The 26768-nt window shown below is 40.9% G+C and overlaps 1 protein-coding gene across 3 annotated transcripts in view; it reads right to left on the bottom strand.

Moving 5' to 3' along the window:
- The window catches only part of LOC102964824 (speckle type BTB/POZ protein), a 67529-nt gene that overhangs the window by 40257 nt on the left and 504 nt on the right, over positions 1 to 26768 (bottom strand). For 2 of the 3 annotated variants that reach the window (XM_007085707.2, XM_042965487.1), the window contains exon 1: positions 6965 to 7400. The exons of the other annotated variant lie outside the window; for it this stretch is intronic. The gene's annotated coding sequence lies outside the window, so the exon portion shown is untranslated. Of the gene's footprint in view, positions 1 to 6964; positions 7401 to 26768 lie in introns of those variants that run through there. 3 annotated transcript variants of the gene reach the window in all.

Genomic DNA, 26768 nt, shown 5'->3' with positions numbered 1-26768 from the left:
GAAGCCAATGAATTCAGTTCCGATCTTAATATTGAAAAATCGAGCTCTTGTTGGTAAAGTACTTTTCCCAGTTGATGGGAATTACATAGCACTGGGCCTATTTAAGCAGAGGATATAGGAAGCTGACTTCCTGACAGCAAGAAAGCACATTAAAAAAAAAAAAAAAATTAACATTTATTTACTACTGAGAGACAGAGACAAACAGAGCATGAGCATGGGAGGGGCAGAGAGAGGGGGAGACACAGAATTTGAAGCAGGCTCCAGCTCTGAGCTGTCAGCACAGAGCCCAATGTGGGACTCGAACTCCCAAACCGCGAGATCACAACCTGTGCCGAAGTCGGACGCTTTACTGACTCAGCCACCCAGGCGCCCCAAAAGCACATTTAAAAAAAAATTTAAGTATTTATTTTGAGAGAGAGGGACAGTGCGTGTGTGCGCACAAGTGGGGAAGGGGCAGACAGATAGGAAAGAGAGAGAGAATCCCAAGCAGGCTCCAAGCTGTCAGTGCAGAGCCTGACGTGGGGCTCGAAGTCACGAACCTCGAGATCATGACCTGAGCCAAAGTCAGACACTTAACCAAGCCACCCAGGTGCCCCAAGAAAGCACATTTTAAATACAACTGATACAGTAATCCAGACTATCTTCAGAGACTAAAGCCTTATTATATAAAAGGAATCGGGTGTCCACCGAGGACCTTCTCTCTCCTCCCCACCATCCTACCTGCCAACCTCCTGAACACTTCTCCTCCTCCTCCATCCTTCCCTAATTTTATTCCTTCCCCTCAAGGGACTAATCCAAACCCCTCTTCTTTAACCACCTCCAATTTTAGTGCCCGAACTCAAAGACAGATTCTTTAAAAGAAAACTTGAGACTTTAAGCTTTTTCTCCTCTTTCAATTACATTTTTTCCTCCCTCTTCATTTGCTTTTTTCCTTCCCCAACCCTTTTCCCCCCTTCCATTCTCTTGCTGACCAACAGTTGCTCTCAACTGCTAGCAAGCCTCTGGCATATTTTTACTTTTCACTTCTTAAGGAAAAGATACTCCAAGGTAAACCAAACAAAATCCCCCACGCCATCGTCCAAAGGTCAACTAAAGGGGAGAACACTTAAAAGTCAAAAATACGAACCATATTTTGCTGCCTTTCATTTTGGAACGAAGGCCAGGAATACGGTTTGAACTACCAAATAAGACAGCGAAACCAAACTTCCTTTTACACTTTGTCTTTATAGCACTGAAATATATCTGGGGTCGTCTGTTTCACAAGACACTTGGGTTAAGAATTCTAAGGCCACTCAATGAATCCACACAGTTAGGTACGACAACCTAGCGGAAACCACAGCCTCAAGATTCACAACAGAGGTACAACCCACACACCACTACCCCATCCCCCTGGTCTTCGTTATAAAGACCTCCAAGATCCTCCTGTGTTTAATGCTTTAAGCTACGGAACCATTGCCTCACAAACATGAGTCAGTGTGCTTCGGTCTCCAAAGTACTTGGACATTCCTGATCTTATTTGGGAGTTTTAACAGCCCTGTGAGGCATGCCCAGCGAGTAATCTTACAAATAAGGAAACACAAACTCAGAGGTTAGAATCTGTCATGGTCACGTGGCTATGAAGGGGTCTGAATTCAGAACTCAAGTCTTTCAACTCCTAATCCAAAACTTCGTAATTCCTGTGACTGGGTGATTCTTGGATCAGGTATGGTCTTTTATTCAACACGTAGGAACTGGAAAAATAACTGATAGAAGATATATTTATATACCCTAGCTTTCAATTCCCATTTCATTTTTTAGGTGGCAAACCTGTTGCAAAAGTATGCTCTTTTATCTAATGAATTCTGAGCACCATTAAGGGAGACCTGGGCTAATCGTTGATAGGCTCATGCCAACTTTCAAGGCCGGACCCTGGGAACAAATCATATGTCCTAATACTTTAAGAAAGACTTCCCAGGGGCACCTGGGTGGCTCAGTCAGTTGAGTGTCCGATTCTGGATTTCAGCTCAGGTCATGGTCCCAGGATCATGAAATCGAGCCCTGTGTCAGCCTCTGTGCTGAGCACGGAGCCTGTTTAAGAGTCTCTCTCTCCCTCTGCCCCTCTCCCACACCTGTCTCTCTCTAAAATAAAAAGTAAAAAAAAAAAAAAAAAAAAAAAAAAAGAATGACTTTCCATACTTTAGCACCTAATAATCATAATTCTGTTCTAAAAGTTTTTCTTAAATGTATTTACTTTTGAGAGAGTACAAGCAAGGGAGGGACAGAGAGAGACAGAGACACAAAACCCAAAGCAGGCCCCATCTAGGCTCTAAGCTGTCAGCACAGAGCCCGACACAGGGCTCGAACTCAAGAGCTGTGAGATCATGACCTGAACCGAAGTTGGACGCTCAACTGACTGAGCCACCCAGGCACCCCGTAATTTCTTTTTTTTAAATAAAGTGTCTCATGTTCTAACATGCCAGAGTAATTCTGTAGCCTGAATCCAAAAAAACTGTCCTCTCCTATAAGCTCAATGAATTAAAAAGCACAGCTTCAGGGTCCCCGGGTGGCTCAGTTGGCTAAGCGTCTGACTCTTGATTTCAGCTCAGGTCATGGTCTCATGGTTCGTGGGTTTGAGCCCCGCATCAGTCGCTGCACTGCCAGTGCAGAGCCTGCTTGGGATTCTCTGTCTCCCTCTCTCTCTGTCCCTCCCCTGCTTGCTCTCTCATTCTCTCTCAAAATAAATAAATGAAGTTTAAAAAAAAAAAAAAAAAAGAACAGGTAGGACATCCTACCTGTCTAAATAAATAAATAGCTAGCTAGCACAATTTCTTTCATTCCCTAATATTTATTTGAGATGTCTACCGTGACTAAAATCTGAAACAGCATCGTGTTCTACCCAATTGCTCAAGCCAAACCCCTCTTTTCCCGGCCCATCTATCAGCAGGTCCTGTCAAGTGGTCTTGCTTCCTAACACATTCCACATTCATCCATTTCTGTGCAGTTTTCTCTCACCTGAACTGGTGTTAACTGGTTTCTCACTGATCTCCATTATTAGAAAGGATCCTAGAAACAAACCAGGAAAGACACCTAACATTGACGTCCCCCGATCTAGCTTTCTAGTCTTACCTAATGTGACTGTTCAAATTAAATCAACTATCACACTATCCGATCCCACTGCTCAGTCTACATTCACAACAGGACTACAGTGGCTATACAGACTGTATTCCTCCCTAAGGATGTGGGGTTACAAAGATAAATTTGCACTCTATTTGTTCTTGGCCCTCTATGAACCTCTTCCCTTTCAATTCAACCAAACCTTTGCTGATTAAAACTGCACAGACATTATTTCACTCTGATCCTCCAGATGTTTTTAAAAGGCTCCTTTATTTCCCGAAAACCCTCTCCTTTGAAGAGAAGACTCATCTTATCAGCGTAATCAAATTATTATCAAACAGAGTGCCCATTTTGAGAGGCCTATGGATTATATTTTGGAAGAGTAACTTTTCCCACTTATACAAGCAAAGACAGATATTTATCCTAAATCCAATTACTAATCTTAACACTAATAAATATGTTGCTATTGCTGGAGTCCTAGAGTCAGTCAACCATAAAAAATGTTCACTGAATGCAGTTTGGACATCCGGTCCCACGGTGAACTTACCAACCAGCCTTAACACTACCAATTTCTTTGTTTGGTTGGAATAAAGAGAAAATGTTTCTGGCCTTGAGGAGCCAGGAAAAGACTCAGCTTATAGTTAAAAGAAGAACTGCACATATTCTCAGGAACTGAGAGCTTCTCCCCAGTATAGAAGTTTTCATCCTTTGAACAATTTTCCTGCCATCTTTTACAGTACACTCTGCCTTTAAATAGCAAGCCAAAAATTTTGAAGTCACAAAAATTATTTCTCCATTTATTCACCCCTAGATACCAGATGGAATGAAAACTCAGTGAAATCAATTTTAAGAATCTAGAAGTGTCAGCTAAGTATTCAAATCAAAAAGGGAAGCCTTCGGGGCGCCTGTGTAGCTCAGCTGGTTAAGTGTCCGATTCTTGGTTTCAGCCCAGGTCGTGATCTCACGGTCATGAGATTGAGCCCTGTGTCGGGCTCTGTGCTGAGTATGGCCTGCTTGAGATTCTCTCTCTCTCTCCCTCTCTCTCTAAATTAAAAAAAAAAAAAAAATTTTAAAAGGGAAATTTTGGACTCTAAACACCAATTCAATCAAATATTAAAAACTTACAGAATGTATAAATAAATTAACTTTTAAGGAATCGGGTCTCCAAAGTTACAAAATGTGGGTAAGCTACCACTACACTTTTTCTTTACTGCCAGAGGTAGTTATTTTAAGAACTATCTTACAAAGGTCAGCATTTTATTAGGGCTTCCAAAATCAATTCTTCACAATGAGAAATGGACATCAGTTAAATAAATAGAATAAGAATAGAACAAGTCAATATATTCATAAGCTTCTGCTGTCCTTGTGCAGGCTTTACACATGCTTCCCTAAATTTGTGTTTTCTCGTCCTTAAATTAAGGATGACTGTCCAAGGTTCCTTTAAAAAAATTTTTTTAACGTTCATTCATTTTTGAGAGACAGAGAGAGACAGAGCATGAGTGGGGAAGAGGCAGAGAAAGGGAGTCACAGAATCCGAAGCAGGCTCCAGGCTCCGAGCTGTCAGCACAGAGCCCGACGCGGGGCTCGAACTCACAGACTGCGAGATCATGACCTGAGCAGAAGCCGGACGCTCAACCGACTGAGCCACCCAGGCACCCCCCCAACCCAAGGTCCCTTTTAGAGTGCAGGTTCTATGCCCTTTGGAAATAATGTTAAAATGATATCTGCTTCTCTTCATATATGCTTTCTGAAAACTAAAAGATATACATATATGTGAAACAAATAATTCAGAAGCTGTAAGAAGCTATAGATGAAAAGTAAAAGTTTCCTTCCAAACACCCAATTTCCTTTTCCAAAGCCTAAAGACAACCATTGTTCTGTAGCTTTAGAAACAAAACCAAAAAAATGGACAAAACCAAAAAAAGGGCATGTACCAAACACACACACACACACACACACACACACACACACACACTCTCACACTCCCTGGAGGTACACATAGACCTATTCTTTCTAAAAGTTGCAAAGAATTCCAATGTACTCTGATGTGTGGTTTCCAGGTGTTTTCTGCAGCAAACCACCCAGCAAATAGGTGTATCTGAACATATGTGCAAGCAAACCCAAGAGCCTGTACACTGTTTATTTTGATAGACATTACCACCCTGCCCTACAAATATTTTACTCATATACACGCTCCCCGAGTGACTGCTGAATTGCTTGTACCTTTGAGCATCTACCCACTTGATACAAACAGAAAGACATAAACAAACCTTTAAGCAGAAGAGTCAGTGAGACTCAGACGAAAAAAAAAAAAAGGTCAGAAATATCTTTTATGAATTAAGTGGACAAACTTCAGCCAAAAACATAGCAAACATGATATGTGGTACTTGTTTGTTTATAAGATTTAAGTGCTATTTCCTTGAGATGCCTGGGTAAGAAGATACTGATAGAAAATAAATTTGGGGTAGGGAACAAAAGGAGAGTAGGTGAGCAACTCACACTACAGAGTCTATGAATCCCAAGGACACCCAGTTCTTAGACCAGGATGTGGATTTAATAACATGTGCGGCTAAATTCCTTCACATATAACCTGGCTACTTTCACCCAGAGAGGCTTATGAAAACAGCGAGATCAGTTTAGTTCCTTATCTTTGTCACTGGCAAAGAGTCCCTATGAATTAAATGGGATAGTATATGATTCCACAGGTGATAAAACTGCTAATAAAGCACATAGGAAGCAACTCTTGGTGTATTTTTAAAGTATTCACCCACTTTGAAAATCATCATCTGTAGTTTAATAGAAAGTATTTGCAAAGGACCACGTGGACACCAGGCAACTCTCGAAATGTGTGTGGGGGGGGAGGGAGGGCACCTAAGTTTCTAAAACAAAATAAATATATACAAAAGTTCTCATTTTACTTTCTTATAATTTGTTATCATAAGCATTACATCTTCAATTATGGTATGCTATCACATTTGGGGGGAAAAACAAAACATAGTTGGGGCACCTGGGTGGCTCAGTCAGTTAAGCGTCCAATTTCGGCTCAGGTCATGATCTCACAGTTCGTGACTTTGAGCTCACATTGGGCTCTGTGCTGTCAGTGTGGAGCCCATTTTGGATCCTCTGTTTCCTCTTCTCCGCCCCTCCCGTGCTCGCATTCTCTCCCTCTCCTCTCTCTCTCTCAAGAATAAAACCTTAAAAAAACCCACTGAAATGTGAAAAAAAAAAAACCCGTTTCTATTCTAGAATCAGGGAAATGTAGTATATCTAATGCAGTATGTCTTGTATTCAGCAGGAGCTCCCTCTACTTTTATAAGAAATCAGGGAAATACAATTTAGGAACACCTACTATGAGATAATTCTCAATACATTCTTTCCTCACCGAATAAAACCCCCACACCCAACACTGAATCTCTCAAGAAAATTGCCCCCAGTTTCTATACTTTCAGGGGAACACTAACGAGAACCACACAAAACTTTACCACCTTAAGCATCAATCGGAAGCACTCAAAATCAAGGCCAACCTTACATACACCCACACACAAAACTAACCAAGGCCAGCACCTCCTACGCTGAGGGCCAGAAGCATCCTTTTCAAAATGAGGGTTTAAAAAAAAAGAGGGTGGTTTTGTCAGCCCTTGCTCTGACTACACTACAAATGATCAGTGGGGCCCAACTCCAGACACTGGACTCGGAGCAGGTAGCTCCAGGTATCCCAACAAGGCATCAACCGGGAAAGGGAAGGGGAGCTGAACTAAATGGAACCACAAGGTCAAGTACAAGGGTTACCTGGCAAGGGTCCTGCCTATGATACTATCAGAAAATCCGGCGAGAGGTCCGCAAATTCTACTACTAATAAAGAAGCCCTTACCTGTGGGCCTGTGATTTGGGTAGGCCCTTTAAGACTGCAGCTGTAGAAAAATTAAAGTCTTCCAGGTGTTGGCAAATTCTACCTAATGGAGTTCAATGTCCCATCTACCAGACTGAAGTCCACAGATGAGGAGATAAAAATTATTTAAGGTTAAGAGCTTTCAAATAAAAACTGTAAACCAAACAAAAGCAAATATTCTAATCACATAATTAAAGAGGCAGATCTCATACTGAGACAAAATAATTACATCCTCCACTGCAATCTACTATTTCCAAGACACACAAGAATATGTTTCTTGGATTTGAGACTGGTATTAAGTGGCAATGAATCAAGGACAGAAAAACAAATGACTATTTGAAACTAATCCAAAAATCAAATCCAAAGACACTCAATTTAATACTGAGCTTGCACATACTGTCAAGAACAAACTGAAGCAGTATTTGGTTGAGTTGCTATGTTAAATGGCAAACTACTATGACATAAAAGAAAGCAATGGTTTATGACTGGCTACAGACAGTCTGGTAACCAAAGTACATATTTATTGGTTGCTGCCCATACTTGGCAGAAAAGTTTATCCAATCAGATCATGTAATGCAAATAACTCCCAAAAGTAAGCAGTCTGGGTTTTTTTTTCATTGTATCAGTTTTCAGTGGAGAAAGGGAGGTGTCTTAGGTTGCTCTTGGTGCATAATAAATTACCAAAATCTCATGTCCAATGTCCTTGAGACTTCCACATAATTTATAACTAACCCAATCACTTCTCTAAATGTCTCATATGTCTATACACTCTTAACTTTTCACAACTGATGTTAAGTTCGCTAATTCAAAATATCTTTGTTATAGTTGGCAATTAAGAGGATACTGTTCTCTTATTCTAGAATGAAATTATGACCTCTATTTCAATTCCTACAATGCTTGAAGGAGATGAATAAAACTTTCTTTTCTTCGAAAAGAAAAAACACTTTTAATTATTTTTTTTAAATACCACAGATATTTATAGTGAAATCATTCACAATGTATGGGGGCAGGGGAGACTGGAGTCAGTACCATGCTCACTATCCAGTTTGTAGACTCTTCAGATCCTTTCCTACCTCTCTCTGCCTTCAAGTAGTGATAGCCAAGTAAGAGGAGAATGAATAAATTTAAATCCACCCATCTTACTATTTGTGAGCTTGGTTAAGGCACTGGTGATAAAATTTGGGAAACTTGTTAAAATGAGGTTTTGGGATTATAAAAAGTTCTAACCAGATCCTTTTAAAAGGATCCAAACTCTGGATACACTTTTTTTTTGTTCATACTTTGTGAATTTTGACAAAATTCACATGTAAGCATCACTGCAATAAAAATACAAAACAGGTTTTGTATAAACTGTAAGACAACAACCATAAATAAAAGAGTTATTCAGAGCACTTACTTCAAAAGACAAGATTTCTACCAAGTCAAAAGCAGGCAAACCAGGACCTAAAAACTTAAATAAGGATTTACTGAAAATAGAGAAATACTGGCCCTTCTCCACTTTTGCTCTTGCCTTCTAGCCAATCCAGATCACCGTAACTGCCCCCAATTTATTAATTCCCATGGCTTCAGCCACCATGTATATGCATCTCTCTTCTCTACTGCAAACCAGCTTCCTGCTCCTAGACATCAGATGCCCATCTCATAGGCATCTCAAACTCAGCAAGTCCAAAACAGAAGCCCATCCTCCCCTCCAAAAACCTGATTGTCTTCAGTGATCCTACCATTCACCCAAGTACTCAAACTAGATATAGAGGAGTTAGCCTTAACTCCCCACTCTTTCTCACTACCCCCACCTCCACTCCCCACGCCCTAATTTAGTCAATCACCATGTCTTGTCAATTTTACCTCAGAAATATATTTCAAACTCATCTGTTTCTCTTAATCCCCACAACGAACAGCTGGATTAGTTCAAGACATAATTACCTTAATTAACGCAATGCTTTCTTGTTTCATTCCTGCGAAGTAAGCTTGTGTTTGGCACAACATCTTTGCATAGTGTTTCCTCTACCCATTCTGCCTTTACTTCACCTTTGTAACATCTATTCTAATCCCTCCAAGTAGGATTTAAACGCTCCTGTCTCTCAATGTGTAAATCTCTTGCTGCTGTAATTATCTGTCTTTCCCACCAAACTGGAGTCCCAGGAGGGTAGCACTTAACTGTTATATTCACCTTGATAAGCCTGGTGTCAAAGTAGTGCCCAGCAAACAGTAGGTGCTCAATAAACGTTCGAAAAAGGAAGGAGTGAATATATCATGATCCAGATAAAATGGCCCTCCCTCAAGGATTTTTACTTCCCTTTGCTAAGATTCTATGCTTACCAAGTGACCTTTTGCTTAGTACAACATAGTAGTTACCAATTGTATGATCTCAGGCGAGTTACTAAAAAAAAAAACAAAAACAAAAAACCCTTCTGTGCCCCAGACTCCTCACCTGTAAAATACAGGTAAGCATACTTCCTTCATAAGGTTATTATGAAGATCAGATGATTTACTTACATGTATAATGCTTGGAGCAGTGCCTGAGACATAATAAGCATGCAGTAAACATTAGTGATTATTAGTTTTTACTATTAATACCCTGACACTAGAAGGAGAATGGACTAAGCAGACACATGTTTTTCTAGGTCACAGAAAAAACCGCCCCTCAATGTACATTAATAAAATGGCATTCTGGTTTATGTGTCAGCCCCGTGTGAGATCATTTAGCCACTCCTCCCAGAGATCAATCAACTCTGGTGACACTGATCAGTTTACTTGCAAAACTGCAGAATGCATCCTGAATTCTGAAGGCTGCATCATGTTAAAAGCATCCTGAGAATGCTTGTCAGAAGAGCTATGTGGTCACCTTATGACAGTTTACCTTGAGTCTCTCTAAAAGACGTTTTGGTCCAAGGTAGCACAGCTTAGTGAAAAGAATGTGATGCTAGGTGGGAGACACTTAAAATATGCCACGAATCAGCTGTGAACCTCACTGTACGCTTTATTTTTAAGTTTTTGTTTAATTCCAGTTAGTTCATGTACAGTCATACTAGGTTCAGGTATACAATACAGTGATTCAACACTTCCATACATCAATCACCCTGTGATGATTGTGCACTTTACTTTTTTTTTTTTTTTTTTTTAAGTAGGCTCCATGCCCAGTGCAGAACCCAACGCGGGGCTTGAACTCATGACCCTGAGATCAAGAACTGAGCTGAGATCAAGAGTCGGATGTTTGACTGACTGAGCCACCCAGGCACCCCAATGATTGTGTACTTTAAACAGAAAGTCTCTGAGTTTAAAAAGTCCTAGTCAGTTCTCAATTATCCACACAAAAGGAGATAAAAAGTGGTATAAGAAATTCAAAACAGAGAGTAAAAAAGAAATCCTTAACATTTTACTTTGGAATGCATGATGTAATTTTTCCTATAGATTCATATCCAAAATTGTATCTGGTCTAAACTAATAATAAAATGTATTTACATAGCATAGCCATACATTTAAGTCATCATGGGAGTGAATTCAAAATAAAAGGAGGAAGCCAGCATGAAATAAATCCCTACGGATAATTTACAGGAAGATAATTTAAAACTATTACAATAATTCCTCTCAACCTCACAGCATCCTCTTGAAGCTCAATCTTAGCCATAAAATTCTTTCAAATGAAAATCTCTACATGTCATTTAGAAATAAAAAGTGAGAACAACTGAATTTCCAAAGGTGAATCATTCTAGACCTGGGAAGCCAGGAGACAATCATCCAATCAAAGACTTTTGCTCTCACAGATGTGGGGATGCATTATTGTGCCTAAGGAGCTAGAAGGTATCAGCCACACAGCAGGCCAATTTATTTCATAAAATCAAGGTATTCTTGAAAGGTTATATAGCAATCTCAGCACCAGAAAGTACTTCAGCGAGCACCTTGTCTAAAAACTCTGATTTTATAGGGGCGCCTGGGTGGCTCAGTTGGTTGAGCGTCCAACTTCGGCTCAGGTCATGATCTCACAGTCTGTGAGTTCGAGCCCTGCATCGGGCTCTGTGCTGATGGCTCAGAGCCTGGAGCCTGCTTCCGATTCTGTGTCTCCCTCTCTCTCTCTGCCCCTTCCCTGCTCATGTTCTATCTCTCTCTGTCTCAAAAATAAATAAAAACATTAAGGAAAAAAAATTAAAAAAAAAACAACTCTGATTTTATAGAAGAAACTGAGATCCACGAAAGTTGCCACACATCTGTGAAACTACATAATAAATATTTAAGTACTGGGAAGTTTGTTTATGATATAATTGACATGTAACATTGTATTAACTTTAGGTGTACAACCTAATGATTTTAATATATGTGTAATACTGCAAAATGATCACCACAATAAGGTTAGTTAACATCCATCATCACACACAGTTACAAAAACATTTTTTTATTATAAGAACTTTTAAGATCTATAGAAAGTTCATTATTTAAATAATTCACTTACATAAATAAATAACCTTCTCCTATGCTTCTTGTAAGAAAGAGAGTTTAGGGGTGCCTGGGTGGCTCAGTCAACTTCGGCTCAGGTCACGTTCTCATAGTTTGTGAGTTTCAGCCCCGCGCCAGGCTCTGTGCTTACAGCTCAGAGCCTGGAGCCTACTTCAGATTCTGTGGCTTGCTCTCTCTCTGCCCCTCCCCTGCTCGCACTCTGTCTCTCTCTCATACACAAAAATAAACATTAAAAAATTAAAATGAAAAAAAGAGAGACTTTAATGCATTCAAGTTGGGCCATATCTGTATATCTGCTTTATCTGACAGTTCCATACTGAGTAACTTCAGATGTGCTGAGAATAAAATTGGTCCTCTGGGATATAACTTAATTCCCATACAAGCCCCTCCACGACACCACAACATGAACGCTTCTCTCCAATTAGTCTATCAGTTAGACTGCAAGCCCATGTGTCAGCTCACACACACAATCGTGTGCCTTCCTCAAATCTGGTCATACTCTTCTGAAAGCCAGGAATGTTCTTCTACCTCCTATTTAAATATTACCCTTCTGGATCCAGGTCAAGTTCTGCCTTGCCTTTAAGCATTTCCTGATCACCTCAGCTCCCTCTGAATTCCTATCATACTTATTGTCGCTTTCTTGGCAGTTGAGGGGGGTTACTTAGAACCTGATAATTAATGTGGGATGCCAAGTATTTTAATTCTTCTACATGTATGTCCTTCCCTACCCCCAAATTCTCTTTAGGTAGGTCTAGCGAGACCTAAGAATAGGTAGTTACAACACAAAACAAAACAGCTTATCAGATGGAAAGGGGGAAATGGCTGACAGAATAATAAAATAGATTTAAAAAAAATTTTTTTTAATGTTTATTTATTATTGAGAGACAGAGACACAGAGCGTGAGCAGGGGAGGGGGAGAGAGAGAGCAAGTCACAGAATCCGAAGCAGGCTCCAGGCTCTGAGCCGTCAGCACAGAGCCCGACGCGGGGCTGGAACTCACAAACTGTGAGATCATGACCTGAGCCAAAGTCGGTCGCCTAGCCAACTGAGCCACCCAGGCGCCCCAATAAAATAGATTTTTAAATGTCCTCTAATATGTCTAAATATCTTTCCAACTAAAAATATCGAAAGACTAACTAGGAAAAAAGTGGAAGCTTGCATACCCTTTAGCACAGCAATTCTGCTTCCGCTTCCAGAATCCATCCTAACGAATCAATCTGATCAGTGTGTAAGTATTTATGTGTAGGGACGCTCATCATAGCATAATTTATAAGCAAAAGCTAGAGAACAAGGAAGTTCGTTAGCAGGGAATTGGCCAAATATGGTGCATTCATACAACAAAACTCTGTCTAGAAGAATTCTGCGGAGTTTTAAAAGATCACTTTTGGGGCTCTGGGTGGCTCAGCTAAGCATCCAACTCTGGACTTTGGCTCAGGTCACGATCTCACAGTCACGAGACTGTGCTCTGTGTCAGGCTCCGTGCTGAGCGTGGAGCCAGCTTAAGATTCTGTCTCTCCCTCTCTCTCTGCTCCTCCTCCCAGTCTTTTTCATTCTCTCAAAACAAAAAAAAACAAAAACAAATTTTAAAAGATTTTTAGCGACATGAAATTTTTAAAATTTTCTTTCTATTTTTTCTATTTTTCCCATTATTTTATAATCAGAAAAGGCAAAGCTTTTTATTCTAAATAAAAATACACTACAGGTTTTGAAATTACACACGCCTTTTTAAGGATTTGTGTGCGTGGTGCATGACTCACAGTTACTGCGATCACCACCACTTAAGGAGCGACACACCAGCTCATGAAGAGAAGCGGTCCCTAACAATGCATCCAAGTCGACACGCAATTAACTTCCCTGCTGTTTTCATGTTGTTTCTTCAAGCCAAAAGTTTCTGAAACAATTTACCAATAGCTTCCACTGGAGGAAGTTTCTCACCTATGCAGAGGGCATTTCTGTAAGCGGTGACGGGACGGCATGAGTCGAGTCAGCATCAGGTCAAGTTTATATTCCAAAGGTCAACCATCACCGCCACCACCACCACCACACCACCATCAGACCACCGAGGTGGAGGGAAGCTACCACTGGCTGAGCCTCAACCCAATTTGATTTGAGTGCGGGGGTACACTAAGACCAACATGAGACTCGGGGTCTTTGTGTCGACAGAATTTCAACTTCAATGGCTCCCACAGCCGTTCTACTTCAAATGCTCATCCGCACTCTCACACCTAGGCAAGGATCTCCTGGAATATTCTCTGCTCCCCAGATACCAACTTCTGAAGTTTTTTCTCTGAACTCTTATTCCCTCTACCAAGTGCAAAAGAAGAATCAAGATGAGAAAATGCAAAAGCCCTGAAGGAGGACTTAGCTGGAGATACTGGAAAAATACAAAGCAAGCCAGTGCAGCTTGATCACGGTAAACAAAGGAAAATACTATACAAGAAACAGGCAGGAACCGTATCACAGAGGACCTAACAGGTTATGATAAAGACTCTGGGTGTTTATTTTCATAAAGTTTGCCGCTCCCACGGTGAATCAATTTCATATAAATGAGACCTAGATGTATCTTTCAAACGTCACCTGCTCTTCGAAAACCCAGTGCAATAGATTCAACTGCCTGCCTGCTAGGCAGCCTCTTCTAAATGTCAATACATGCAAAGCCAAACACGATCTTTTTTTCCAAAGCAGCTCCTCCTGACTATTTTATATCTGCTAACAGACCGATCATTCATCCAGGCTTGATATCTCAAAGCTGTCTTGCATTCCTGGCCTACTGTCCACCCCCACTCCTCACAGGCTCCCAGGGCCTCAAATCTCCAACTTTCCCTTCTCTTCCCTTCACCACAATCCTAGTGCGCACGAGCACCAATCCCCGTTCAGATTGCTGGAACAGGCTAACCAGTTTCCACATCTCCAGTTCTTTTCATCAAATCTATCCTATATGATGTCATTTAGATACTTTTAAGACCGTCATAAGCAGATGATTTACAAATTTATTACCTCAAGTTCTGACTTCACTTCAGGCCCCACTCGTCTATCTGCCTACTTAACATATTTATACTTAGCCTCAATCGCATCTCAAATTTAACATGTCTAAAATTGAATTCCTGATTTCTGATCTTCCCTCCAAATCCCACACCTACCCCTCCCATTCTTATCTCCCACTCCCATCCCAGTTAAGTGGCACCTCTACACATCCAACTGCTTGAGCCAGAAAGCTGGGAGTCATTCTTGACACTCTTCTTCCTCAACCCCCACATTCAATCTATAATTAAATGGATTCTTTAACATACTTCTCAAATCCATCTACTTTTCTCCAGTGCCTCTGCCACCGAGTCCCGCCTGCAAAGATTCTTATTGAGGTGGTGCATGCTGCAGCCCGGGCACCAGGATTCTTACAAGCTCCTCAGGTAGTTCCAACATGCAGCTATGGGTGAGAACCACTGCTCTGCAGGTTCTGGGCTCCCACGAACCTCTGACTCCGTGTCTACCACTTTCTCCCTTGCTCACTTAACTCCAGCCACACTGGCCTTGCTGGTTTCTTGAACATGCCAGGCACATCATCCCTCAGGGCTTCTGCTTTTGCTATGCCCTCCGTCTGGCGCTCTGCTTCACTCCTTCACCTTCTACAGATAACGTGCTCAATTATTACCTTTGTAGTGCTTTAGTGAGACAGTCCATGGCCATTCCACCTAAAACTGTAACCCCCGTGCCCACCCCAGTATGCCGTATCTCCTTCTTGGGCTTTATTTCCCTCCTTGGGACGTACTGCCTTCTAACACACCCTATATTTCATCTTATTTACTGCTTGAATACGCACTTTGCGAGAGCCGGGACTTTTGTCTGTTTTGTTCCTTATATATCTGTATATCCCCAGTTCCTAAAACAGCATTTGGCAGAGGGGAGAGAGACTCGGTTAATAGTTAACTTCCTCAGCAAGGCCTTCCCAGATTCCTAACCTGAAGTACCCCATTATTTCTCAATAGCAATTTATTCCTTTCCTTCATTAACATTTACAGTAATTTGTAATTACATTTGTGTTTATTTGTTGAAGCTCCTTTCCTAGATGGGAAATTCCACGAGAATAGGGATTTTCTGTCTGGTTCACAGTGACATACACTGTTTTTCATGCTTAAGTGGCACAGAGGAACAATTTCAAAAAGTCAATGAATGAATTAATAAATGAATGAGGTTGAACACATTTTCTTTTTTTTTTAATTTTTTTTTTTTAACGTTTATTTATTTTTGAGACAGAGAGAGGCAGAGCATGAACAGGGGAGGGGCAGAGAGAGAGGGAGACACAGAATCCGAAACAGGCTCCAGGCTCTGAGCTGTCAGCACAGAGCCCGACGCGGGGCTCGAACTCACGGACTGTGAGATCATGACCTGAGCCGAAGTCGGACGCTTAAGCGACCAAGCCACCCAGGCGCCCCGAACACATTTTCTTAAAGTACACTCTGATTGTGTTATTATTCAATCAAAAACTTTCAAAGTCTCTCCATCGCTTACCACATTAACGCCTAACTGCCCAGACTTAGTAGAAGACCTTCTATGTTCTGAGCTAATTTCTTTCCTACCTTATCTATTATCTCAGTCCTCTTTTTTTGCTTCAGCTACACTGCACCGTTCATTATTGCCAGTACACACCCTATAACAACAAACACTGCATTTCCTCACCTCCGCACTTTTGCCCACGACCTTCCTTCTGCCCGAATTCCCTTCCCATCTCTGCCAATCAAAATTCCAGCCTTCAAAATACTGACCCTTCAAAACCCAGCTCAAAGGTAGGTAACCTTCCCAAAGACAGTCCTGACTCCCACCCCAACTTCCCCAAATGCATGACCCCTTCCTCTTCTAAACACCAAAATAGGTATACTGGTTCAATTCCTCACTCATTTCAGAACATACCCCTTTCCCACGTTTTATAAAAGCTTTTGTTTAGAGTCATTCAATAGTTGTGGAAATGAAGTCATTTAACACCAGTGTTCCCTTCTCTATCAAAAAACATATTTAAATGGGGGTGGGGGGGGAGGCGGGGGAGGGAGGTTTTCTTTAGCAAGATCTTTAATAACCAAAAGATATAAAGCTGGAATGGCAGATTCCCAGCCTTAACCTCCCCTTCTATGCCTTTTCTGAAAAGGCAAGATCTTCCCAAGTGCAATCTTTGGCTCTGAGATTTTTTAATGTATTCAACTGCTTGAAAAAAAAAATGTTAAGCTGCATGTGCTACTATAAGGACATAAATTCCATAAGCTACATTAAAACGGGTTACCCTCAGATTATCACATACTTGAAAGAATATCTGGCTGAAAATCTGAGTACCTTAAACTCTGCTGTTTGAAAATCGTAATTACTAGGGAAACATTTCTGTTCAGTAAGAAATCTAAAACTTTTTATGACCTTTTAAAGTATTCTATTCATTTCTGCACCATATTAAATGATAAGTAACAGCAGTAGCAATGCAGTAAAATTCTACCATGAAACACTCGTACTTTGAGCAACAGGCCTTCGTTTCCCTACGCACACGCTCTCATAAGGCTGTGGCTCCCAAAATGGAGTCCATGGATCCCTGGAGGTCCCTTTCAAGAAGTCCAGGAAATTGAAACTATTTTCATAATACTTAAGAAATTGTTTGCCTTTTTCACTGCACTGACATTTGCACTGGTGGTACAAAATCAACAATGGGCAAAACTACTGGTGCTTTAGCATAAATCAAGGTAAGGGCATCAAACTGCACTAGAGTCACGTGTCTTTCCCCATCACGTACTGCTGGGTTTTTTAAAGTCAATTTCACTTAAGAATGCTCTTGATGAAGCAACAAATTTTCTTGATGAAGTTCCGAGCTTTTACTCAAAAGTTAGAATTTTGGAAATCTTGTAGCTGCCGGACAGATTCCCAAGACTTACAGACTTTTCTAATGAGATGGGTGGTGATACTAAGTAACGTGTTTTTTTTTTTTAATACCGCATTATGAAATGTGTCATCTAGAAAACCCGCTGAACTCAGTGAATCAGTATTTCCCAAACAACCAATGCATATTATCAAATCATGAATGGGTAAAAAACCCATTCAAAGGGCAAGACAGACCAGTGGGCTTTAGTGTAACAGTAACATCAACGATTTCGGATTCCACACTACAACTTAACTGACAAGAAACTACCAATTGTCGAGTTTTGGTGTAGTATCAGAGAAGAATATACACAACCGTCTGCAAATACTCCTCCCTTTTCCAACTATTTATCCCCTGTGATTATATTTTCTTCAAATACTTCAATGAAAACTATCAATCATGGGGTACCTGGGTGGCTCAGTTGGTTAAGCGTCCGACTTCGGCTCAGCTCATGATCTCATGGTTCATGAATTTAAGCCCTACATGAGGCTCTCTGCTCTCAGCACACAGCCTAATTCAGATCCTCTGTCTCCCTCCTTCTCTGCCCCTCCCACATGTGTGCTCGTTCTCTCTCTCTCTCTCAAAAATAAACATTAAAAAAAATATCACATCAGATTGAAAATACACAAGTAGATATGAAAATCTATCTTCTGTTAAGGCAGTACTTAAGAGATTTGCAAAAGTGTAAAAAAAACCACTCCTCTAATTTTTTGAAGTCATTTTTCATAAAAATATATTATTGATGCTAACGTGAAATAGATTTTTTTAAGCAACTTTTTAAAAAAGTTTTTAACTTTAATTTCTAGTTTGGTAAATATCAATAGATATAAACCACATAAACAAAAGCTCTTGGGGTCCTCAGAAATTCTTTAAAGTATAGAACCTTGCAACTAAAAAGTTAGGCAAACACTGCTCTAAGAGAATCTGTCTCTGATTCCGGCCACCTCCAAAACTGCTGTTTGTACCAAATCTTCCCTCCCCGATCCTCAACCAGAGTCGAACCTGGGACAGGCATCTGGCCCAAGGAAACTCATGCCTTAGATTGACCAAATCAGACATCATTCAGGAATCTGAATTAAGCCTCATGGATACTGAGGTCTACTTACGGCAGAACACTAGAGTCCATTCATTCTTATTGCTGTAGTCCTTGGAACAGTTTTGGTTCCAGCCCCTTCTGAGGTCTGTGGTTCAGCTTTTCCTTGGATTCTACGACAACTATTTTCTTTGGTTAAGTCTTTCACTTGTTATTTTAAATAGGTTTCTTTTCCTTATGCTCAAGAAAGCCTTAACACCACAGAACTTCAGTACTGTTACCAAGAGTGTTTTACTTGGTGTTCTTATCTGAGACACCAAATTATAACCAGGTTCCCTCCATTTGAAAATCATGTGCTTTACAAAAATGAAAATCACTCCAACCAAACAAAAATTTGAATGGAAATTATAGGCTCATTCAGAACAAGAGACAGCTTAATGGTCACCTGCTAGATTAAGGATGGCTTGTGGTTTTTTTGTTTTTTGTTTTCTCTTTTTTTTTTTTTTTTTTTTTTTTGGAGAAGGCTATTATATATTATGTCAATGTATTTTAGACAGCAAATGGCTGCATTAAAATATACCAACCTGACAGGGTTTTTCAAGGAGGCTGATGAACAGAAAAAGAACAAGACAGGGAGACTAAATATGAACAATAAATCTTGTAGTGCAAGATATGCAAACAGACCGATGTTACAGAATAAGGAGTGCAGACACAAACCATCATATTATTAGAAGCACGGAAGTGGCATCACAAAGAAGTAAGGAGCAGACATGACTATTCAATAAATGATGCTAAGGTACTGGGTTATCCCCACGGAAAAAAAAGTTAAATCCCTCCTGCAGGGTTATCCATATGGAAAAAAAAAAAAATTAGATTCCCTACTTCACACCGAACATCAAAATAAATTCTGGGTGGATCAGAAACCTAAATGTGAAACTTTAAAACTTTTAGAAGAAAATACAGGATCTAAGTGTTGTCTCAGTAGAGGGGAGGATGCCTCCTTTAAGACACAAAAAACACACATGCTAAAGGAAAAACATAATAAATCTGACTCTGCTAAAATTTAAAACTTAGTTTCGATAAAGGATAAAATTAAGTTAAAAAAATGTAAACATACCCTTAGGACGGCTACGATCAAAAACACCCCAGAAGACAATAAGAGTTGGTGAGGATGTAGAGACATGGGAACCCTCTGTGCCCTGTTGGTAAGAATGCAAAATGGTGCGGCCCCTATATTAAGCAGTATGGCAGTTCCTCTAAGAAATTAAAAATAGAATTACCATACGACTCAGCAGCTCCATTTCTGGGTATATACCCAGAAGGACTGAAAGCAGAATCTCAGAGACACCCGGACACCCGTGTTTACAGCAGCACGATTCACAGTGGCCAAAAGGTGGAAGGAACGCAAGTGAACGCTGACAGATACATGAACGAACAAAATGTGGCATATGCGTACGACGGAGGATTATTCAGCCCTAAAGAGGAAGGAAATTCTCACACGTGCCACTACGTGGACGAACCTTGGAGCACACTATGCTAAGGGAAATAAGCCGATGCAAGAGGACAAATACTACATGATTCTACTCATCTGAAGCATCTAAAGTAGTCAAAATGACAGAAGCAGAAAGGAGTACCTGTCTCTAAATACCAAAAATTATGTAAATCTCAAATTAAGATGAATGATTACATATACTTTTTTTCAGGCAGACAGACAGGTGCAACAGACGAGAGGGATTAGAGGCTTTCAGAGAACTACTGCAAGCCCTTCTTTAATTTAGCTGGTGCCACAGCAGGAAGATCTGTGCCAAGCTCAGAAAGAGAGAGTCAAGGGACGCCTGGGTGGTTCAGTCGGTGAGGCAGGCATCCAACTCTTGATTTTGGCTCAAGTCATGATTTCGTAGTCTGTGAGATCGAGCCCCATGTCGGACTCTGCGCTGACAGCTCAAAGCCTGCTTGGGACTCTCCCTCCCTCGTCTCTCTCTGCCCCTCCCCTGCATGCACATGTGCACTCTCTCTCTCTCAAAATAAATAAACAAACATATAAAGAAAAAGGAAAGACAGCAACAGTCAGGAATAAAGGTCTTCCCGGGCAAGTAAGGGTTACCGTCTGAACATTTAACTCCCACTCTGAGGTCTGTCTGCATCCGGCTCTCCCAAAGCAGCATGACCAGCTCTGCCACACAGAGCAGCCGGGCAACTCTTGCCAATTCTATTAAAACATGACTACAGCTGTAAGAATGAAGGCCCAAGCGTTTCCTGAAGAGGCTATACTTTACAATCCTTTTTCCTATGACGGAAGCTTGTCAAAAACAAAAGGAAAAGAAGCCACTGGATCTTAGCAGCAAACGTGTCAGTGTAGCCTTTCAGAGTGATTCACCGTGCCCGAAAACAAACACAAGGAACAGGTGCGCTTCCCTGAGTACACGACCAGAATTTAATATGGGGCCAGTATTGTTACGAAACCAGGTTGAGAATAACCTTATTAAGTCTGGAAGTAAATACGACAAGATGGTTTTAAAAAAAAAAAAAAGGGAAAGGATTTCAGATAAATATCAGAATACTGTTATTGTCAGCCTCTGAGTGACTTGAAATCAGTAAGATGACTCAAAATACTGCCACATGGTAAGAGTCTAATAAAGCATTTTCTGCTAAGGCAGGAATTAGTCCAGCCCCTAAAACCGGCTTTAGAATGCAGCTCTACTGTATCTTTTGTTTGTATTAATCTTCATTAGGGTGATGGATTTTAAGAAAACACTGTGGATGTACAAACATTTCTCCTGAGTCTACACTACATGACAGAAATCCACAGGATTCAGTGCTGTTGCAGACCTTGAGTTAAAACAGCTAGATATCAGGGTTCATGGCCTAACTGAAAAATTTCCCTAATTAAGGACAATTTGTCTCATTCCTTTTTTTTACGATGAAAATCTAGTGATAATGAAAAAAAATATGCTATCACAGCATAATCTTACATAACGCTCCAACTGTGCAGAGGAACGTATAAATGAGGAAAAGGGAGGAAAGACAAACACATACTTGTGTATATCTACACAAAGATGCTTTTATGGGACACTCAAAACCCCACATCTCCAAGAAAGCTCGCAAGTACAAGTTCGGTCTCTAAATTCCATTTTGTGTACCTTTCATCTCAGGGGGAAAAAGCAAGGTTGCTCATCGGAGAAGAAATCCCCAGTCTCTGCTACAGCTAACCTTATACTGGGGAGGTGGGGAGAAGAAATGCGGTCTTCAGAGGTACTACCTGTTTTTCACGAAGTGCATTCAAGACAAAGGTCTAAGAGCCAGAATCCAGCAAAGTCAGTGGCACAGAAGTGATTCAAACACTAGGTGCATTGTATTAAAATAAAGGCATCTGCAGCTTTTAGATTTTGGCTTCAGAAGCTCTATAGGGAGATGAACAACATAATACAAGGGAAGAAAATGTGAGATACATATATCCTATATATGGGTGTGTATGTACACACACATACGTATATCACATAAACACGTGCGCGCACACGCACGCACACAGAAGATGAGGGCTCCACAACTGGGACAGGAAAAAACACAAAGTGAGGCAGGAACTTCTTGGACTAGAGGGCAAGGAGGCACTCATCCACCAAGCTTAAAAGGTTCCCACAGGGCGAATATGGAACATTTTGAGCTCCAAGAAATGTCTATAATTGTCAGTAACATGTAGAAATAAATTAAAGTCCATGCATTTATAATGATACTAGAGTAAAGAAAGCTAGAAAAAGAAACAAATCACTTGCCACCATTAGAGGTGATTATTATACCACCTTGTTACTCAGGAAATTGTTAAAGGGAAAATAAGAATTTACCTAACTTTTGGTAGAAACTAGAATTATTTCTAACTGCTGAGGGAAAGATTGAAGGCTAATCAATGTAAAAGGAATAGAATGAGAAAATCAGCATTTTGCAGCAACCAAAGAAATAACTGGTCCAAACAAGGATCATTATCATTAAGTGAAAGACTGCCGGAGAAGTGGAACAGTATGGCTCCAAAATATCACTCTACAGATGACTAACTACAAAGGGGAAAAAATGTCTACACTGGAGATCTGGTATTTATCATCTTAAAGAAATGATAAAATAAACTCAGCATCATTAATAATGCAATATTATGACATTATGTTTCTCTTATCATGACCTAATAGGAGGTACAGAGCAACACCTACGAAGAATTCTTACCCAAAGTGTTTAATATGCATCTAACCACGTCTTAGACTTCAATGCCAGTTTGTAGGAAATACATGATACAGGCGCAAATTAAATGAAACTGTGAGGAAACAATCCCAGGAAACGGCCTGGTCTCTTCACAAAGGCAATTTCTTGTAGCTTGTAAACAAACTATTGGAGATGTAAAAAGACTAAAGATACGTGTTTGCAGAAAAAAATACCAACAGCTAAAAAGTGTCATCTTCAAGACAACCAGGAAAATCTAAACATTAACTGGGTATTAGACGGTTTTAGGAAATTACCGTTAATTGCCTTATCTGTGACAATATATCTTAAGAACAATTAGGTAAACGGTCTCCTTAAGAAAATGCATCTAAAGCATTTAAAGTACAAAAGTATCAGGATGTCATGATATCTGCAAAATAAAAATTTATATATTATATATATAAAGGCACATGCACACACATACATAAAGCCAAAACAGCAAAATGAACTGTGGAATCTAGGGTATAATAAGTATAAAGGTGATCATTGTACTATTCTTTGACTTTTTCTGTACGTGTAAATTTTTTTACATAAACAGTTGTAAAAGGAGGGGAGGGAGAGGGCTCAAAATGCGCTTCCTCCAGGAAGGCCTCCCAAAGGAATTCTCCTCTAATCGCTCTTTTACAAAGTCCTCTCAACATGGAACACAGTGGGGGCGCCTGGGTGGCTCAGTCGCTTAAGCGGCCGACTTCGGCTCAGGTCATGATCTCGCGGTCCGTGAGTTCGAGCCCCGTGTCGGGCTCTGTGCTGACAGCTCAGAGCCTGGAGCCTGTTTCGGATTCTGTGTCTCCCTCTCGTTGACCCTCCCCTGTTCATGCTCTGTCTCTCTCTGTCTCAAAAATAAATAAAAACGTTAAAAAAAAAAATTTTAAAACATGGAACACAGTGTATTACTGTTCCCATTCTAACTGTTCCCTTACTATTTCACATACTTAGTAGATTTGATTTTCCAAGACCATGAGCTCCTTCAGGCACAGACATTTTTAAATTCGCTTCTATTTCCTCACAGCTCACAGTGAAGTATCTGCAATCAGCAGACTTTTAAAAAGTACCAGTACCCGGGGCGGCAGGGCAGCTCAGTCGGTTAAGCGTCCGACTCTGGGTTTCAGCTCACACCATGATCTCACGGTTTGGGAGTTTGAGCCCCGCGTCGGGCTCTGCGCTGACAGCAAGAAGCCTGCTTGAAATTCGCTCTCCCTCCTTCTCTGCCCCTTCCCCTCCCGCTTTCAAAAATAAATAAACCAACAGTTAAAAACAAAGTGTTAGTACCAGTATTTTGTGAAGGCACTTGGTAAAGTACCTTTAACTAACTGGGTTAGCTTTTCAACTCCTCAACACAATGGTAGTTCGCCTCTACAAACGATTTTGAGTCAAAGCTATCAAAAGATCATGGAACATCACTTATGGGCTTACAGAATTTTGCAAAAAGAAACCAGCACCTAAGAATGAAAGGAAGTAGAGGTTGTACACGTCTTCCAAGCGGTGTCATGGACATGCCGTGTTATCCAGGCACATGACTTTATTCTCATGACATGACTCTTCAGTCGAACAGTATCTTCCCCGGCCACTCCCATCTGCAAAAACGGCCACGGTTATGTATCCACAACTCCTGGGTGTAATAAGGCTTAACAAGCTACATGAGGAACTTGAAATCTTAGCTAAAAGACTGCACAAAGGAAAAAAAAAAAAAATGTTGATAACAGTGCTGGTGAGGAAAGAGGCAGACTCACTGCTGGCAGGAATATAAATTCGTACAACCTCTATGGTGAGTCATTCAGCAGTATCTAACAACATTAAAAATGCATATATCCTCTGATCCAGCACTTCTGCTAGGGATTCACCCAAAAGATACCCATGTACACAAAAAGCACATACAAAGACTTAACTGTAGCCCTGGAAACAGCCTAAGTATCCCACAATAAGAGCTGACTGAATGATGGTACATCTACACAAGGGACTATCTGTCATCTTTCAAAACGGAAGAGGTACTCTACTGCTCTATGGAATGATGGCCAAGATATACAAAGTAAAAAAAGCAAAATGCAGAATAATGGCTATAGTGTCTTACCATTTGTGTAAAACGGTAAATAAAATCAGGAACTTCAAACAGTACATAGTTGTGTATGCTTTTGAAGGCCATGACTATCTCTGGAAGGGTAAACAAGACACAGGTAACAACAGTTTCCTTGGGGGAGGGGTGGGGGTGAGTTTAACTAGACAGATGAAAAGAGGGCAGGAGAAGGAAGATTCTTCACCCTCTAGGTACCTTTTGAGTTTCGTTTCATGTGTACGTTACCCATTTTACATAGCATTTGGAAACACGGCTCTGCACCAATGCAAATTAATTAATGATGCTCCTCTTAATCCTAAGAGCAATCATGCCTTCGTTCCACAAAAATGTTAAACAGGGCTTCAGTAAATTCAACCAGATGAAATGTTTCCAGATAAACACAAAGCATCAGAGAGGACAGACGCCTCCTGAGGGATGGATACCTACCTACTACCCCCATAGTTTTGTTTCAAGGTTTTTACCAAAACCTGATGCAAGTCGGGACACAGACGACATCGAACATCTCCCAGTACACTAACCACTATGAAGAGCTCTGACGGAAGTCACCAAAGTGCCAATGCAAACAACCACCCTCACCCTAAGTGTGCAGCGATCACAAGAACTTATACCCCTCATTCTTCACACAAGAAATAGAAGATGAGTCTCCAGCTCTTTCCTGGAAACAGCATGAGTTATGCCCCCCAAATTCCTGTGCTTCCTCTGTGTCGTCCCTTGGGTCCCACTGTAACCATGGCAACAGAAAACAGCACAAAAGACAACTGAACCACGCAAAGGCCAGAGTTAAAAGGAGAAGTGAAAAAAATATATACACACTGAGGCCCCAAAACATAAGGTCCTGCAGTTAAGAATGGCAGCTGAAAAAAGCCTTGACAGAATACCAAAGAAAGAAAACAAAGGAACGAAAATAGAAAATAAGGCTTACTAACATACCCTATCCATCCCGTTATCCAGATAGGAAACAGGGTTGGCAAAGGTAACTGAGAAAACACAAAAAAGCCGCCCCCTCCCAACAAGTCAGCTATTCATTTCAATGCTACTCAGCAAACCTTCTACTTTTAAGAGTTTACCATTTCCTCGCCCTGTTCTGAGGGCAAAGGTAAGCAGCAGCAAAGTAGCCACGAGTGGCAACACGGCAGCAAATTAAGGACTGTGAATAATCTGCCAATCGAAAACCTAGGTCCTAGATCACTGAAATATTCCTGAGTTCCTTGTTTTATGTGGCTCTTTGTTTTTGCAAATGTGCAAGAACTATCACTCCCACTGCTTAAAGTTAAAACCTCTGCTGGGTAAGTTATCGTCCACTAGTAGGTTCCGATCACTTTTGTTTTCATGCGATGTTCACAGAGCATCAATAATGTACAGCTAAAACGAAAGCACTAAGGAAGATCCTTTTTTTTTTTTAAAGGAAGATCTTATACCAAAAAAAAAAAAAAAGAGGCAAATAGGTCACACGAACTGGGAGGGCTAGAGATGAGAGAACCCTGATGTCTTGATTTACAGTTATTGCTCCAACCCTTACATTGTGTTCTCTTTATCTCTATCTTTATCTAGTTCTATGCAGATAATTAAGAATTTTACTAAAAGGCAGTCACCCTTACTTTCTTTTCTGTGACCCTTAGTCCTCCTAAGAAAGGCTACCAAAATCCCCTGCCAGAATAACTGAATGGGTTGAGGCACCTACTCGTAAGTTTAGGGGATGTTTGTATTACAGGTACAACATGACGATGGTGGGGGCGGGGGGGGGGAAGCAATGCTGGAACTAGAAGTTGCAGTGACAGTTTCAAAAGAAAGGTCAGCGTGGGGCACGGTTGGCTCTGGAAGGCGTTTGTAGCCTGGGAGTCTCTAGGGCAACACCAGATGCGAATAGTGCTTTGTCAGTAAGTCCCTCGAATCATTTACACTCTCCCTTTCGGATAGGAGCAACAGGCTCACTATCTGGCAGCCCACTGCCTGGGAAAGAGGCGGGCGCATGGTCAAGGGGCTCTTTATCCCGCAGGTCCCTGCAACACAGCGATGCGCATGCGCCCCGGGGGCAGCGAGCAAGCACCCCTAGCTCGCTCACACTCGCGCATGCGCAGTCACCCATCTCGCCGCAGGCGAC

Source organism: Panthera tigris, chromosome E1 (genome assembly GCF_018350195.1).
Source record: "Panthera tigris isolate Pti1 chromosome E1, P.tigris_Pti1_mat1.1, whole genome shotgun sequence".
In the NCBI taxonomy this organism is placed as follows: domain Eukaryota; kingdom Metazoa; phylum Chordata; class Mammalia; order Carnivora; family Felidae; genus Panthera; species Panthera tigris.
Note: the sequence above shows the minus strand (reverse complement) of the source record. Positions and strands in the feature narration are given on the sequence as shown.